Below are 18,370 nucleotides of genomic sequence, written 5' to 3' on the forward strand. Positions count from 1 at the left end.
GGCTAGTGAATTGGTAGCTAAGTCACTGAACAAACATTCATATATGCACAAGCCTAAGGCATATGGATACATATGATATGTTTCCATATAGACACAGAACATGCTTATCTCTAATCCAAAGACACAAGCCACTGAGGTATCGGGTGACCACAGCAGGGCCGCTAGAAGGAAGGATTGCTTCAGAATGTTGGTACATCTTCACAGAGTACAGCTAGCCTTGGGAAAAAGGATTAAAGTCGTCATATAAGTTTTCGTTTTCGTCTAAGACTCTCTTGTTACCTCCCTAACTATGTAATGCTTCTATCCAGCCATCATTTCTAAGTTCCTCCTTTCAAAGAGAAACAACATCTGACTGCCTAAGAAATTCTAACTAGTTGAGCTGAGACGCTCTATATGAGACGTAATGAGAAGTTTAAACTTGACATATGTATATGTAAAGGAACTTTAAAAAGTTTTCAGCCCAAGCTTCAAATGAAATTAATATAAACCACAAGGTGCAGAGAAATGGTGAAACTGGGTGGGAGGGAAGGGGAGAAGGAGGGAGAACAGAGAAAGATGCATCCACTTCAAACCCATCTTCCCTTAGGCAGTAAGGTGATTCTCCATCATCTCTACACCTTAGCCTCCCATGAGTAAAACCTTCCAAAATAACAGGTCAACCTAAGGGGGCTATCAAAAAGCATTTTGTGAATTCCATGAGAATAACAGTCCCTCTTTTGCCTGCAATTCCCTTTACCATTCTAGTATATTCCCTTCACCAGTAAAGTGGGCTAGTGTCTGAATGGCATGGCAACTCTCTACCTCGTTGTGCTAGAAACACACAGCATAGGCTGGTCCTTCACTCTGAGCATCTTGGCCTGGGCTGGGATCCAGCTCTCTCCTTGGACACAGACCAGCTAACAGCTGTCCCTTTCTTTGCAATGGCCATCAATAAAGTTAGTTGCAATCCAGTAGTCTAAGATGAAAACAGTATCATTTACTCATTTTAGAGGCAAGCCTAATAAACAGGGCTGGGATACATTGCCCCTGGAATCTCTAACAGAAATTAGAGCCTCTTCGCTTCCTTTCAAGAAGACCCTACCTTTATTCCCTGGCCTCATCATTGAAATACCTACTCAATAGCCAGCATGTTCCTGTGTTATCGCGCATCCCCCCCTGCCACCAAGGGATATAAGAAAGAGCAGGAGGAATGGCCCTTTATGTCTATATGCTCTCTGTCCTCTGCCTTTCCCTTGAAAATGCCTATTTAGCCTTTAAGGCATAATTTAAATTGCAACCCCTCCTTGAAACTCTCTGCATTCTTCCAGGCTTCTCTTCTCGATAGATTTTACCTACGTCTATGATCATCTCCTGACACTGTCTTTTCCACCAGATCATGAGCTACTGGAAGGCACAGACCAGAGCCAATTCTTTTTCACAGCACAATGTTTGCCAAATATCGGTTCTCAACAAATATTTGCTGAACAATTGAGGAGATCAAAAGACATAAAAATAAAGTTAAAAGAATGATGTGGAAGAAAAGAGACTAAGGAATGTTAAAATAGAGATAAACTAAGAAGCAAGAGAATGCACAAAGGAAAGAAAAAGGTAAAAATAGTAGAAAGGGTTAGGAGAAGGACCAGAAGGAAAGACCAGAGAGGAGGAAAGGGTAAGAGACAAAAGATGTACATGAGTGGAAGAGTGAAAGAAGAGAGGAGAGGGGTGAACTGAAGTACATAGGTTCCTTTCTGATTCTTCTTTTGTTGAGAACAAAGCAGAGATGCTAAAAATTCCAAAAACAGAATATATATGGAACTGCCTAAGTTAACTAGGGTTTATAATTAGATGTGGGGATGGGATAGACTTATTGCGCATGACCCCACCCCAGATCTAGAGAATCAGAATGTGCGTTTTAGCAAGATCCCCAGGTGATTCTTATATACAAAGTGTTTAAGGAGCACTAATGTAAACACCTGAAATCCAAAGATAACCCCCCCACATTTCACTTTAATCGATGGTGTGGTATACAAAGCATTGGCCAAGTTCTAGTACTAAGCAGCTACATAACCACAGGCAAATCATTTCTCCAGATCTCAGCTTCTTCATCTGTTGGCTGAGTCAGAGTAGATGCTTTCTAAAGTTTCATACAGTTCTGACATTCTTGATCTCATCTAACATAACTTCCATTCCCATACCCCCCAAAACAAATAACAAATAGCATCATTCACTAATATTTCACTTCCTCTCCACATACTGAATGTATTTTGATTATCTATTAAATACCAGTCACTATGCTAAGTACAAATGATTTCAAGATGAATAAAACATTTCTCTCTGCCCTCAATCAGCTCACAATCTCCTTGAGGAAATAGGGCATATAAACAAAATTAGGATAAAATGTGCTAAGCAGTGTGAGCAAGTGCTGGTGAAGCACAAAGACAAAGCAACAAAGCAGTCATGGAGAGTTTGAAGGAGCGGACAACATAGGTGCTACTTTCCTTCTCTGCCAGTCCCAGTTGAAAGTGCTAGTGAATGAAAAGACAGAAGAAAGGTGACAGGAGGGCATCAACGAAACAGCCAGAAGTTCCGTGAACACACCTCTCTGGTTCACAAGCCCCCCCAGTGCTCATCCATAAAATGGCTTTTGTATAATAGCCACAGACTTACCACTAACAGGCACAGGAAAACCTCAGAAAAACCCCTCCTCTGAGCTATGCCTGCTCTTGCATCCCAGCTACATTCTGTTCTTCTGTCTTCTGACTCCTTCTGAAAGATAATATCAATTCAACCACTAATCTACTCTCCCTGGAGACGTTTTCTTGTGGTTGCAAAGAGGAGATGCACTTTAATAAATGTGAACAATTCATTAGACCAGTAACTCTTATGATCTATATTTATTTAGAGAGAGAGAAGGTACTAGCATCTGGCTGTATGCACAGTGCCAGAGACTGAAAATGTAGTTTACGCAAAGGAGGACATCTCTCAAATTCTCCAGGAGGGTGCAGGGTGGCACTGAGGAAAACGAGCTTAACTTTTGCAGGTCATCCATTCCTGACCAAGACAAGTTACAGGTCATCGATTATTTTGTCAGCTCCAATTTTCATTATTAAGAAGAGAAGGCTATTGTTTGGACAAACAGCCATCCGACCTTTAGAATAGGGAGTTCCACTCCGGTTTATTTCTCTTCCCTCTCTTCGAGAGGGGGGTTGGTGGCTAAGGTTTCTTCATAGACAATCTGTCCCTTCTCCTGCCTCCTTCTATATTTCACAGGTGATAAATACCAGCTAATTTTTTGCTTCAGTCTATTATTTGCAGTGGACATGTCACCTTCATTTTTGGATTCTTGAACAAGAAAATACGGGAAGAAATTCTTCACTCTACGTTCATGGTATTCATGAAGGGGCTGGCAGAATGCTTGGCCAGGTAATGATGGGGCCAAAGGCTGGATCAGCTCAGTCGTATTTCGCCCTGTCAACTCCCACTCATCCACCCAACCAATTTCATTCTAAAGAGCCATCTCTCAGGTGCCCATGGCCTTCCTTGCACAAGGCTGAGGGCACGTTGGTGAATGCCAAGGAAGATGGTTAAGGTTCTGGAGTCATATTTCTGGAGGTGAGGCAGGAGCACAAAATCTAGGTATCTGCTGTTCATCTTTCCACCAGGGAAAGTCGCTCTTCTCAGCAGAAAAGAAAAGCGCTTGGTGTGCAAAATAATGACTAGAGGAATTTTTCTCTTTCCCCTACTTTCCTGTCATTTGGCCTCTTTACCAGTTCTCTCTGCCTATATTCAACCCTGCCATAAATTACATACATACAGTAGAAAAGCAAGAGTCTTTGGACAGATGGGTTTCCTAGGGATGAAGCCAATGGAAGAGAAAAAAATTAGACAATCCTGTGGCACAGCCTGCTCTTCTCCTCACACTTTCACACCCATCTCTAAGCTGGCCTGTGGCTCAGTGTTCACAGCTCCAAAATGCTCTGCTACACCTGAAGCACAGAGACAGACAAGAACCATGTTGTTCTGCTTCCCTTGAAATCACCAGTCTAACCTCCTTGATTAGGAAGGATGTCTTTATTTCCCAATTTTTTTCTTCTTAATTGCACATCATGGAGGAGGCTCCCTTGAAATTTTCTCCTTCTCCCACCAGCAGCCACATTTCTTTCCTATCTAACCCACACTGGCAGAAGGAGAGAAGACAAAACAGAACCCAGTCAGCAATTTGTGCTGCAAACAGAACAGTAGCCCCCAGAGAGCCCAGCCCACCACCAAGTCTCAGCCTCAGGGCTCACAGGGGTAGGCACCCGCTTCGCCAGGGTCTCCAAAATGCCTTGGCAGGTCAAGCAGGTGCAGACCACCTGTGGTGAGTCTTCCTTTGATCCCAACAAGCCCTCTTTGGTTGCTTCTCCTTTCTCTCTATAGCTTCCCTACTCCCCATTTCCTCCTCTTCCTCAATATCTCCCCTCTTATCCTGATTTCCTTTGCCCAGCCATAGGGCCAACTAGGGACAGCCAGAAACCTGGCTTAATCCCATTGGCATTCAAGGTGAATGAGACCCTGTCAAGAGGCTTCCTGTCCACCTCAACACCAGGAGACATTCCGAAGTGTACGGCCCCATCCGCAGCACCAGGGACGCCAACGGGGCCCCCTGCTGCCCTGTGGGTGCCCACCTCTCTGCCCATCTGCACACATGAAATCATCGCACATGGAGCTGCTTTTCTCAGCCATGCCCCTGCTCTATTTTGAAGTAAAATGAAGAGTTCATCCTCCCACTTGAAGGAGAAGCAGATGGGGAACCAACTCAGGTGTCTCGAAGGTGAGCGCACACACGACAACCTCAGCTATTTGTAGAGATTGTGAGAACACGGTTCAAAGCGGGATCCCACCCTCTCACTCTAATTACACGGTGGTTACAGATTAGCGTTTAAGCAATAAAAGCTCAAAGGAATAAAACCTGGGAGGGGCGGTGGTGAATCTGGTTTATAGCCATTCGGTCTGGACAATGGAGAACTACCATCTACTGTCATTTTGAGCGATGAGGACCTTTTGCTCCTTCCCCCACATCCTTTTAGTATTTTGGATTGTTTCAAAGCACCATTAACATTTTTTTTTAATTCCAAAAGAAGATTTGGGGAGGGAATAATTTTTTAAAAGATTATTGCCATTAAGGAGTCTCAAGATCTTTCCCCCAACCTGGATCCTTACATTTGAGGGCCTAAGAGTTTGGGGGATGTGTTGTCAGTGGACCACAGAGGAGAGCAGCCAGCCCACGAGCATGGCCCTCTAGCCCAGAGATGGCAGGATTTCCTCAGGAGTTGTCTTGGATTGCAGGAGTGACTAGCTAAGGAGACATTCGCTAAGTCTTTCCCATTTCTCCTGCTATTTCTCTTTTGGAGTACATTAAAATGACGCCTAACCACATTTCACATATCATAGAAATTGATGAGAGGGGCAAAATTAAAATCTTAATTCTATTTTGAGGGTAGAAGACTAACACATGCCAACGGCACATCTCTTTGTTTAACACAAAGACTCACGTGTCGAATTCTGCACCCCTTCCACATGCACAGCATTTTAGAACTCTGCAAGATAGCCATTTTGCAAGAGTGTGGAAGTAACAGTTTGCCTGGAGGATGTGTGGGTATAAATAGATGTGTAGACAGAAGGAGAAATTTACAGCTCAAAAATAATAGCACATGAAAAAAATACAAATTAGAAGCAGAATATTGACAGAATTCCTTCTGCCCAAGCTTGACATTTAAGTCCTCCTAACTGCAGCATCCTCAACCAAGTGTCTGTAGACTAGCCCAATCTCCCACCTATACCTGCCCCTCTACAACAGGCCTCCCAGGATTTCTGGGCCCAGCATCAAGCCTTTAGGCAGTAAGTGGATTTCAGGGCAACAACTACTATAATTTTAATCATTATTTTTATTTTTTTTTAAAGGGCATAGAAAGGCTGTTAAGCCTAGGAAGGTGGAGACAAGAGATGGGGAGAGAGGCATTGAGATGGCAAGGGGAAAAAGCCAGTCTGGATTTTAAGAGAGAGAAAGAAAAAGATTTCCAGATTCCCATAAAAATTCAAGCTTTCGCTCTGGCTGAGTCAAATTCTATTTAACTGAAATCACACAGGTCTGCTGGTCGTGTCTGCATACATATACTCGCCCATGCCAACCAACGTCTTCTGCCCCTACATACACCTCTCTCCACTGCCCCTCAAAAACCCAAAGCCTATTTGACAAGGAAAAGAAATAACATGGGGGATTCCTCCCCCTTTTGAATTCCCAAAACAGCATTAATATCTTGTTATCTTCCCCCCCCCCCCCAAAAAAAAGATCCACCTGAGGGACTTGATGAGCAGGATAAGCCAGGAACCCCTACCCCAGATGAAGAAAAGATAAAACAGAATTTGCCCTACCTTGGTTTGTAGAAGCCAAACCTCTAGGCGGGCAGATTAAGGGAGTGAGCATGTTGGGAATGTCCAGGCTCCTCTTCTCGCCTGCATATCCACGTAAGAAAGACGAAGGATAAATGGAAGGAAGAACGTTTAAAATCCAATTGAGCGTGAATTGTGTGCTAATCTTGTGTCTTGAAGAGATGCAAATTCAAAGCAAAAAGAGGATTCAATCTAAAGATAATTCGGGGTCTGGAGAGCAGCTCACAATGCAGAATCCATAGTAATTATTCCGTTGGCATGTGAGGTCAGTGGCTGGAATATTTTTTAAGTGATTCTTCTGGCAATTACAGGTTTTGCTTCTCGGAGCTTTAGTGGAGGAGGCTGTGTGTGCAGAAGCGGGGGGCGGGCTCCGAATCTCCGTGGAGCGTGGTCATTCCCAAAGCGTCCCCTTCCTAAGGGGGAGAGAGAAGCGATCAGGATTGGATTCCAGGGTCCCCCGGAGGGTGAGAAAAATGCATTCCGGAAAAGCTATCAATTTGTTTTAAGGGAACGGGGGAGAAAACCCCGCATTTCCCACAGAGTGCACGCGAGAGGAATTGAAACAGCTGGCATCGGTCTATAAATAATTCAGAAAAGGTCTGGCTCTACCATTCCTGGGACAGGCATGGAAGAGAGGTGGAAAAGCCAACCTGAATGGAAGAGGAGAGGAAGCGAGCGAGCGGGCGCAGAAGGGAAGGTGGGAAGGAAGAGGGAGGGAGGGGAGGAGGCACGCTACAGCAGCACACGCTCACACACTCGCAGAAACCCAATCCCCACTTAACTCGCCGGCGAGTGTGGCCCCCAGCCCCATCTGCATTGCTGCTGACATGTCTGGCTGGCTGGCTCCAGCAGCAGCGCCTCCTCCCACCCCCGGCGGGTACTGAATGGGTTCTGATTGTGCACGGGATGCACACTGGGCATTTCTTGGAAGGGGCACACTGACACGCTCTCACACGCGCCCCCGGCGCGCACGCGCCCCCGCGAGCGCACTCACACTCACCTCCGCGCACACTCACCCCCGCGCACACTCACGCTACCGCCGAGCTGATGTGCAGCGCTCGGGGCTTCACCTGCAACGTGTCCGTGGGACTGATGGTCGCGGCGCGTGGCTCCGGCCCGGGGCACCGCTGCCCAGCCTCTCCTTCGGCGGCGGTGTTCACCCGGCCCCCCGCTCCACGAAAAGACCAGGGGAAAAAGCCTTATCCCTTCCCCCGACCCCCAAATCCTTTTTATTAAAAAAAAAAAAAAAACCCACGTCCCAATGAGCGAATCCTGGCTTCTGCTAGATTTAAGAGCTTTACCTAATACCACGTTGGCCAACGGTTCCACCGCTTCGACCCTTTATCCTCCGGCACCCCCAAACCCTCAACTGAGACGAAAGACTCCAAAGCTAATATTTACGCACCGGCTCTGAGCGCCTTAGCGATGCCAGAGTCTCCGGGGAGGGGTGGCGAGTGGCGGAGATTGAGGCTTTTCCTTTCCCGCAAAGCACGGTGAATAATCCGCCTCGCGGGCTGTGAAGTTCACGACTCTTCTTTGCAGAGCACAAGGAAATGCACCCGGACGCCGGCACTTCTAGGGGGTGGCGATCCAGGACCACCCCGCGGAGCGCGTCGACCGTGCAAAGCCCGGAGATTTCCTAGAGGTGAAGACGCCGAAGGAAATGGGTGCTGACAGCGGGTGGAGGGGAACCTTCCTTTCTCAAAAAAAAAAAAAAAAAAGTTGGGGGTGGGGGGAGGTGGTTGGAGAGGCAGGAGCCCAGATTCCAGCTGGTGCTGCTCGAGCCGGGGGAGGGGCAGCGGGCGGGGGCCGGCGGGGGAAGTCAACCGCACCGCGGCGGAGAGGAAGAGGAGGAGGGGTGGCCAGAGTCGGAAAAATGGGTATTAATCACCCGGGACGCGGGGAGCGGGGTGGCACCCGGAGATCACAGGTTGCCCGGTCTGGATTTGGGTCTCACACTACAAAAAAAAAAAAAAGCAAAAAAAAAAACTTGCCACCCACACGCACACACACACCTACCTCTCACACACTGGCTTCGGTGGGAGGAGAAACCCACGAAGCTGGGGGAGATGGTTCGGGGCCCAGGGTGTGTGTGAGCGTGCGTGGCCCCTTTCTCCACACCCCCCACCCCACCCCACCCCCAAACCCCTTCACCCCCTCGCTCCGATTGCTAAGACTCTGGCGGAGGCAGCTTCCCACGTCATGTGCTGGGGAAAGTGGGGTAGGAAGGGGAAAGCCAGCTTAACCCGAGTCCGCGGCGCCTCCTCCTGGCCACAGGGGGGAACAGCAAGGAGGAAGGCCGGCTGAGGGGTGGGGGCAATGCGACGCGCCCCCGGTGGGCGGCCGCGCTGGGCTGCGGAAAGCGTCTCCAAGGCGGAGCTGCGGGCTGAAATGCGAGGCCCCTGCCTGTGTTTTCAGGAACTCACCGTTTGCTTCGTGCGTGCATCCGGTAAGCTGGACGAAATTTAAGGCCAGGTTCTTGCCTTCAAGGAGCTTAAGATCTATATTGAGCGCAGGAGGCGAAGGCAGAAAACAATAGGAGATAAAGCAAGGCAGGTGTAGTTAAGGGCTAAATCACACAGTACAGACCATACGTGTGCTTTGCTGAGTGCTAGTGAGGGCTTGAGGCGTTTGGATATATTTATTAAGATGGATCCTGTTATTTAAAGTCCTTGAGGAGACATAACGATGAGAGGTGAATAGTCCCCAAATGAAACTCGATTTCATAGCACTTCCACACCCACCCTCCTTTAAAAGGCAAACATCCATTCACCTCTCTCCCTCTTAAATGGTTTAATATCTTCATAGCACTTATTACCACCTGTAATACTCATTTTTGATGTTAATATCGTTGTGTATACATCAGTCTTCATTCCCATCCATTGTCTTTGCAAAGATCCAGGGGAGCAGATGCAGCTCGAGTGGTTGAGCACCTGCTTCCCTTATACTAGGTCCCAGGTTCCTTCCCCCGTAACCCCTTAAAAAAATTTTTTTTTTAATCCAGAATATTACATGGTGGAGCATTATCATATGGGTTTTATCACGGCTTCTCACCAACATTCCTGAGAAGCAGCCATACAGACAATCGTGAGTGAAGTGGTTACATCTTTGGAATGGAGATTGGGTCTAAATACCCAGCAGATGGGGATTGCTGTCCTAAAGACAAGGCAACATTCACAATACATTTGAATGTATTCTTTCATGTTTCCTGGGTTTTGTTTGACTTAATCTTGGACTCTAGGATTTTTAAGACACACACACACAAGCATTACATGAAAACACAAATGAATGGGTTCATGTACAAATTAACCCTCAGTTATGCTGTCATTGCTTTTCTGAGGCAATGGTTGGGCTGCTCTTCCACTCCTTTGGAGAACTGCAGACCCACCCTCAGTTCGTTGTGCCCCCGTCTGTGTGCAGTTGCTGGAACATGGGTTCCAGGAGGTGGGCAGGACGTAGAGAGCCAGGGGTCCACAGGGCTTTCCTAAAACCCACTTCCCTGAATCTTCCAGGGATGACCATTGCCTTTAGAATAAGATCCAAGTCACTCAAGGACTTTCAAGTAGTTGACCTTTAATTTAATTTTCTCCACCTCCGCCTTCCAATCCTCAATCCCCTTCACCATAATTGGACTATTCTTTTCTTCCTTTTCTTTTCCTCCCTACCCCAACCCTGCAGTTCCACTCCAGCCTGTTCACTTTGTGAAGCGTAGAGGAGAGAGTGGACTCTCAGGTGCCCTCTCCCGAAGACCATTCTGCCCTTCAGCGTCCAGGTCAAGTCCCACCTACCCTGGGGATCTTTTTCCGCCAACCAAGCCTGAATTGATTTCTGTGGCAATTTCAAGGATTGTAAAATGATTGTAAAATGCACCTGACCATCATTTGCTCACTCCCACCACCGGCATTTGGAAATATGTTTGATTTATCTGTTACCACAGAGGCTGGGTGATGCTACTGGAATGTATTATTCAGGGACCAGAGAAACTAAACCCACCAAATTGGCAGATTGGTCCTACTTAGGAAGAACTGGCCCACTGCAAGGAAAATAATACTTCCATAAGTTATTCATGTTGAAACACCTGAAACTTCTGGTACTCGATTATATGAAATTGCCAACCATCTGAAGTGACCATTATTGACTTACAATAAAAAGGCTAATTCATATGCTTAAACTTAAAATTGCATTCTTGTGTATATGTCCTCTCTTTCTAACTAGTTGTTTAATTCCTTAAGGGTATAGGCCAGCATCTAGATTATCCACATATTATTAGCACCTGGCACAATTCCAGACATGTGGTAGATGCTCAATAAATACTAAGTTTTCTCAATAACTATTTGAAACCATTTTCCCAAGCAGTATTCCTGTCTCTGGCAAAGCTAATTCTAGAGACCATGCAGCTCTGTGAAGCCCAAAGTGCTATCTCTTTTCCATGGTATTCATTGTCCATTGCCCAGCAGATTTGAGCAAGACTTCTCTATTTCTCAGACTCCTTGTCACTCACTTGCACTTCTCGTGAACAACCTCTACCTCCACAGACCACAAACCTTTCAACAAAACTATTGCAGAGATCACCTAGATTCATGATATTTGAAAACATTATTCCTCAATGTGGCACATATGCATTTCCTAACTCCTAATCAGGCAGCACCGAAAGCACTATATAAGCTATTGAATTATATTTCACAGCTTTGTTTATTGAGGCAAAAACTCTTGCCTGAAGCTGCTAATGACACTGTTGGAAGTATTCTGCCAGCTCACTTGACCCAAAGAGAGGCTCCCAGGACATGCAAACACTCTTATCCGAGGCACAGTCAGCAGATGCAAAGTCCACAGCTTGACCATGACAATTAAGGGTTTCAAAACACAAGAAAAGTATTTAACTAGCAGAGTCTTTTAGAGTAAATATTGATACCCAAGAGTAGGTCCAAGTTTTGTGGGGCTTGGCACATATAATTGGGGGTCCCTCTTTAAGGAAAATAATAGAAATATTGATGTGAAAGTGAATATTTAAAGTGAGAAAGTAAATCACAGTTTGGTTTTTTAATTTTTATCTTTTGTAGCTTTACTACATTCACTTGAATTGTTTTGTAGTATTCCTTTTAAATTTTCTGATTTTTCCAAACACTCCCCCTAATACATATATATACTCCCAAATCAAAAAATTCTAAAATATATATATTTTTATTCATTAACTTGCAGACATTTCTGTAATACTTGTTTTTCTCTATTTTTACTGCATATACTTTGAGCACCATTTCACATTATGATTTATTATAGTTTCTACGGAGGTCATAGAAAGAATTCAATGTGTTCCTCAACATGGTTGTTTGAAAATTCATTTTTATTATAGATTATTTAGAAAAATTACATACTGGTTCATAACTTGTGGTTGGTACTGCCATGTTAGGATTGTCTTCAAATTTGGGAAAACTTTTTATCAAATTTATTTCATAAAAGCTATAAGGTTTTGAAGATTTCATGTTTTCTTGTACAGTGACTTTTATATCCCTTGAATTGATGACACTCATTAACAATTTGTAATGTATTATTCATTTTATGTTACCTTCATCAGTGTCAGTATGTGGTGTCAAATCAACAAGAAATTTAAATCTTTTCCCAATGTGTCATATGATTCACTCCTCTTCCTTAATTGGATTATCAAACAATCCAGGAGTCTATTCATTTCCTTTATTCAAAATGTCTCTTTTCTTCTTAAAGAATTACAGCTTTGGTGTAAAATGGTGCAGTTCACTCCTCAATGTCAGATTAATTTCTATTGGTGTCATCGCTCATATCTCTTTTGTTTCATATTCCATTAATTTTTATCTGAATTTTCTCTTGTTTCTTTTACAAATAAATGTAGATAATACAAGACAGTATCTTTCAAATATGTCCCAAACAGCAGTCTGGAATTTCTCACTTGTTTTATTAAAATGTCCCAAAATATCTTCCCAACTTGCTGTTAAAGCGGCATAAATAGCTTTACCAACTTTTTGAATAAACTCTCTGTACCTCATTTGTGTTCAGATTTCCCTTCCCAACCCCTGAAATGTAAGAACCTTATGCTGATGGACTCATTTTCCAAGGCTTGAACAGCTTTATAATGGGCCATCATTTCATGAGACCCAGACTCTTCAAAGAAAAATCTATGTTGTCATTTGTGTTGAAAATATTCCATTTGTGAGACAATTTTGAAAAGAAATGTTTACAAAATACCAAAGTGGTCAGCAACTTCATATAGGGTGGCACAGCTTTTCTGCAACTAGCATAAGGGCACGGGTCCTGGGACGCCTTCTCGGCACAAAGGGGGCAGGTGGAGATCTTCTGGAATCCTGTCCTTCATGAGGACAACTGGAAATCACTAGAGGGGGAAGTGACTCTACGCCTCATTAATCTCTCTCACACATCCCAGATTCAGTGATTCCCAACTCAAACTTCCTCTTAGCTTGGTCTCAGAAATGCTCACTGCCATGACGTGACACCCAGAGTGAGCTGAAACCTGACTGAGGCAAAGTTGGAGTGGAAAGTGACAATAATCTTAAATGATTACAATTACAGTATTTTGCAAATTTTACTAAAGCATTCAAACACATTATTAGGCCCCTTCTCATGGCCTTAAACCGGGGCCTCGAGTGAGTGGCCGTGACTCCAAAGCTGCCTTCACTTCAAAGCCTGCCTCTGCTTGTTACCTAATGTAAAATAGGCTTCCTGGTTTCCAGGAAAAATATTAGAATGTTTTGTATCTTTGAAAAAATAACTCGTTAAAGGCTCAGTTGACAATATGCATATTAATGCCTGCTGATGAACCCAATCCGTCTTCTGCCTGCAATTCAGAGTGTACAGGAAACAGAGGCAGGGCATTCAATTTTAATAACTCTCACAAGCACACTAAGATCCTGACTCCACCATCATTACTCTTTGAAAAGAATCTCTATTTTGTTCTTATCATAATGATATTAATTATTCAGCTCGGGCAGTCTTTTTTCAAAGGGATAGTTAAACAACCTTCATCCCGGGTCTGAAAACCTGCCTGTCCTCTGACAATGAAAGAAATATTCATTATCCAGTGGATTTTATTGAGCCTGTTGTGTACCTTGTAACAATACATGTTGAGACATTTCCATTGGCTACTCAGGGAAACATTTCTTTAATACATTCCTGAACATACCCGTTTGCTTAGAAATTGCACCGTGGGGGCAGAAGGGAAAGGAGAAAGAAGGGGTAACTAAATAAGACTTTCAGAGAGAAGAGATTGAATCTAGGAAGTATGAGATTTAAGATGCGATGTGATAGTACGTGTTCTCTGCATTAAAAAAAGGGAAGAATCCGCATGGTGTTATTTCTAGCATCACTCACCTCCTGCAAGGAAGCACTCCAGAATGGAGATAACCTCCTCTTGAGCACAGTTAGAGTTGGCATGGCCTTATTAACTGTGGGTTTTTTTCCCCTCAGACATAGAGCAAAACTACAACAATACCGTATCTGGTCCAGCTGTTTGGTTTTGCTTTTTTAAAGAAAACCTTTAGGATATTGATTTCATCTATCTGAATAGGTCTTCCTTTTTTATATTTATCTAAATACTTTGAGAAAAAAAAACTGACTTTAGTCTCACCATGATTATGTAGAGAAGATGCATCCTTATGGAAGTTTACTATCAGATTGTTCAAGTGTCTTGAGGAGCATGCCATTTCTTTTACTACAAACAATCTGGATGAGAGTATCTCTTTCTACAGGCTTTTTTGAAACGTGTTATTAGCAGAAGCAGTCAGATAATGATACAAATGAGAAAACAAAATGGAGATAAAGTTTCTCTCCTGTTGGAAACTGAGGCACAGTGGTCTCACGAGGAGAGACGTGCTGTTTCCACGGCTATGCTTGCACCCTGGTGACCGTGTCTGTCTTAGGTTGCCCTCCTCTCCTTTCCCTAGTTTCCTTCTCTCTCCTCACTCCATGCCCTTCTCTGAATGGTAAAGAAAAATAAATTTAAAAATAAATAAAGCTTTCTTTTGTGAGCCAGATGTCAGTGCCCCCAATATCCCTTTTCCACTTTAATATGTCTCTTTCCATGTGGACCTTTACTCCTGAAACAATCGTTCTCGTCATCCTCCGGGGACGTGCCACCCCTTTTTTTCATACTCCCTCCAGAAAGTCCTTTCATCTTCCAGAAGAGCTTTTACCCATAGTGACTTCTGCCCACTTATGGAAAAGATACAGGGCCCATTTTATGCCCATCACCCTGAGACCCTTCCCCACTGACTGCCAAGAGACCTTACGTGGAGCGCAGCTGAAGGAAGTGAGGACAGAATGTCCTGCCTGCTGAGGGAAAGGAGAAGCCCACAGAGAGCCTTGGCAGGCTAGTGGGAGGGCAAGGAGTGACAGGGGTGTGTCCCTCCTGTGCAGGGACAGTTAGCAGTGTCACATATTATCATAAAATAAATGTGAAATTACATGAATTGAAGTGGATCTCATTAGTACATATACATGCAAAGCCAGACACACACACACACATTCTCTCTCTCTCTCTCTCCCCCTCTCCCTCCCTCCCTCCCTCCCTCCCCTGTGCTTTGGGAGAATTCTAGGAGTTTAGCTGAGGGGATATTTCTCACATGACCATAATCCACAGTTAACTCAGGCCTCCGGCCATGTGAGGAATGGATTGTAAGCTCCACAAGGGCAGGGGCCTGGTCTATTTTGTGCACTTTTTGCATTCCCAACATTAGACCAGTACCTGAATGAATAAATGAATGAATGATTTGTAAAAGGACTTAAAAAACGAGGTCAGTAAATATTTAAAGAAGGATGTTCTATGTTTCTGCAATAGTTGTATTACCTGATCTTCTCAACAGGCTCCCCACTAAGGGGAATTCATTGGATCTCTTTACCTTGACATGCTTGTTTCTTCAGTCTGGCCCCAACTTAACTCTCCTCTCTACCTCTTCATAATGTGCACTCATTTTTACTTTGTTTTTAAATTGGGGTTTATTTTGTTTTTAAGTTTAGATTTTAGTGTTATCAAAGTTATGTAAGAAAGAGTTTAAAATAATCAAGTTGTTCAACAGTAGTTATACATGATCTCCCCATCACTACCACCATTTCTTACCCCCTACAGGCAACTATTTTCAGCTCATTTAAATAAAACTTTTGGTATTTACCCTCAAAACCCAAAATAATATACTTACATTGCTACTTCTTAATTTTTCAATTCATTATCTATTGACATCCTATGAGAGACAATAAGGATGTGCCTCTCTTTCATGAAAGAAATTTCTAATATACCACACATGTACATGTCCTATCCCCATATCCTTCAGTACACTTATATCATAATTATAATTAAATCAAATATTCAGTGTTTACAATTATCACATTCATGTCCTTTATCATGTATTGCATTTGATTGCCCTATTCTTTTAACTTCATTTAACCTAGAATAGAACCTCCATCTTATTTTGTCTTCTCTGACAATTGATGTGAAAAAGTCTGGGCCAGGAAAGTGGCTGTGGCTCAATCGATTGGACTCCTGTCTACCATATGGGAGGCCCTGGGATCATGTCCCAGGGCCTCCTTGTGAAGGCAAGCTGGCCCACACCCTGCAGAGAGCTGACGGCCCATGCCCACGGAGAGCTGGTGCAGCAAGATGGTGCAACAAAGGGAGACAGGCAGACACAGAAGAATGTGCAGTGAATGGACACAGAGAGCAGACAGCAAGCAAGCCTCAAGGAGGGGAGGGGGGTGATAAAAAAAAAGTCTTGGCCAATTGTCTATATAAACTAAATTACAGTCTGTATTTGTTTTTGCCCTCATGAATAGATTAAGAATAAACATTTCTAGCAGAATGCTACATAGGTGATATTGTGATCTTCCCCATCACACCATATCACAGGGCCTATAATGGTAGTTTGTCCTATTATTGGTGATGCCAAGTTTGAGCAGTGATTAAGGTGGTATCTACCAGACCCTTCCATTGCAAAAGCACATCTTCCTCTTTTTAATTAACAAGTAATCTTATTAGACCGTATTTCCCAGGTTGTTTCAGGTAATAACCTAAAAATTTAAGGACAAAAAGTACTGAAAAGAAATCTTAAATTTCACATAGTATGTTTGTTGTTGGTAGTGGATTTAGTGTATTAATTATAGAACAATTTCATGTGTGCTATAAGAGAAAACCAATAAGTAAATATATTTATGTTTTGGGAAAATAGGTTTATTACTGAAGAGAGATACAAATATGAAACGGGAAGGTGAAGAAGAACTTGAGTGGTTGAGTTGGAGATATCAGTATGAACTTACCGCTTATATGTGTGTATATAGAGAGAGAGAGAAAGAGAAAGAGATGATATAGATAGATATAGATATACATATGCATATACATATACATAGTTTTAGCCACTAAAAGGGCCTAAAAGCAATGACATTCCCATAACCATGAGAACATTTAGCACTTAGATTCTAGTTTCTAAATACTATTCTTCACTCAAGAACCGGTGATATTTTTGTTTCTTTGCTTGTAAAAATTAAAAAAGAAAAAAATAATAGACTAAAAAAATGAATAAATTTAAAAAAAAAAACGAACAAACAAAGAACAATCCAAGGACCCTTGGAGAAATGGCTGATTTCAGGACTAGAACATGGAAAGTAGAAGATGAGTCCCAAACATCTCGGTGGGCCAAAATGCTCTAAGACTAATAGGGAAATGTAAGCATACAAAGGGTCAGCTTACAAGATCTCCCACTGGCCAAATTTGTGGCTAATTTAGTATTAAAAAGAATCATGACTGTTATTGTTAGGACACATTGACTTAAAAAGGAATCAATAAATCCATAGGAATACTCAAAGAAAAGGGTGGTGAGTAGAGGACAAAAAGCCCTTCTTTACAAAGATTCTATTCAATAAATATGAAGGAATGACAGAATGACAGAATTACCATTTTATCATCTCCAATATAATCATTGATCATTAGTGAATGCAAAATAAATGCATTTTTGATACTGATCTTTGGCAGGCCATTAATTGTACAAGACATTTGTTCTTAACCTATAAAAATTATGACCTTTTTAAAATTTCAATCTCCTTTCCTTTCATCTAGCCTTACTAATACATTTGGTGAACTCTTACAATTTACTTGTTAGGAATGCTTTTCTTATTCCCATTGGTAGATATTACAAGTACTAAAATATATGTAAGTTATTGACTGTGGAGAAAAACCCTTTAGTCTCTACTTAAGAGCAATTTCTGAATTTCTTCTTTGAACAAAAACATTTCATGGATTTCTTTTTACAAAATGCTAAAGTACATCTGTTAGCTATACTCCTAATTTTAAAATATGAATTTGAAGAACATGAGTTGAAAATTGTCTATGAGTAAAGCAGAATGCTAAGAATTGCTGGAAAAGAAATAAAATAAGAGACATTCCTGCCTCCCAGAAGTTTAGTCTAAGAAAAAGCAACCAAAATGTAAATGAAGAGGCAATAAAATGCATAACCCCTGTAAAGACATAGACATAAGATTCTAATACCGCATAAATAATACCCATTCATTCTAATTAGGGTGCAGAAGATGACTGTTGTTAGCCCCGATTTTTTTTTACCTCTTCAAATAACCACATCATTTGCCAAGTAACTTTGCAGTGTCCTCCCATTTTGGAGGTGGCATACTTCCCTACCCATTGACTTTGTGTTTGGTCATTTGATTTGCTTTAACGAATACAATAAGGAAGAACTGATAGAGTGCCAGTTCCAAATCTAGATCTCCAGAAGCCTGCATATTTCCACATGAGCTTTCACACTTCCTCCATTGCCACAAACATATCTCTGCCAGGCTCATCCTAGAAGGAAAGAAGAGACATGCAGGGCAAAGTTGAGTCACCCCAGAAGAGTCCAACCCACTTCAGACAATCTTCAGCCATTCTGTAGTTCTGTAAAAACAAGTGCCTGGTGTTTTAAGCCCCTGACTTTAGGGT

At 42.8% G+C, this 18,370-nt stretch overlaps 1 protein-coding gene across 2 annotated transcripts in view; it reads right to left on the minus strand.

The window, feature by feature from the left end:
• The window catches only part of GRIN2B (glutamate ionotropic receptor NMDA type subunit 2B), a 475,047-nt gene extending 466,447 nt beyond the window's left edge, over positions 1-8,600 (minus strand). The window contains exons 1-3 of one of the 2 annotated variants that reach the window (XM_058282823.2): positions 8,431-8,600; positions 7,817-8,050; positions 6,394-6,824 (exon numbers count right to left, since the gene is read on the minus strand). The gene's annotated coding sequence lies outside the window, so the exon portion shown is untranslated. Of the gene's footprint in view, positions 1-6,393; positions 6,825-7,712; positions 8,051-8,430 lie in introns of those variants that run through there. The other variant, XM_058282824.2, reaches the window with a different exon arrangement.
• Between the last annotated feature and the right edge of the window lie 9,770 nt (positions 8,601-18,370).

This window comes from Dasypus novemcinctus, chromosome 20 (assembly GCF_030445035.2).
Source record: "Dasypus novemcinctus isolate mDasNov1 chromosome 20, mDasNov1.1.hap2, whole genome shotgun sequence".
NCBI lineage: Eukaryota > Metazoa > Chordata > Mammalia > Cingulata > Dasypodidae > Dasypus > Dasypus novemcinctus.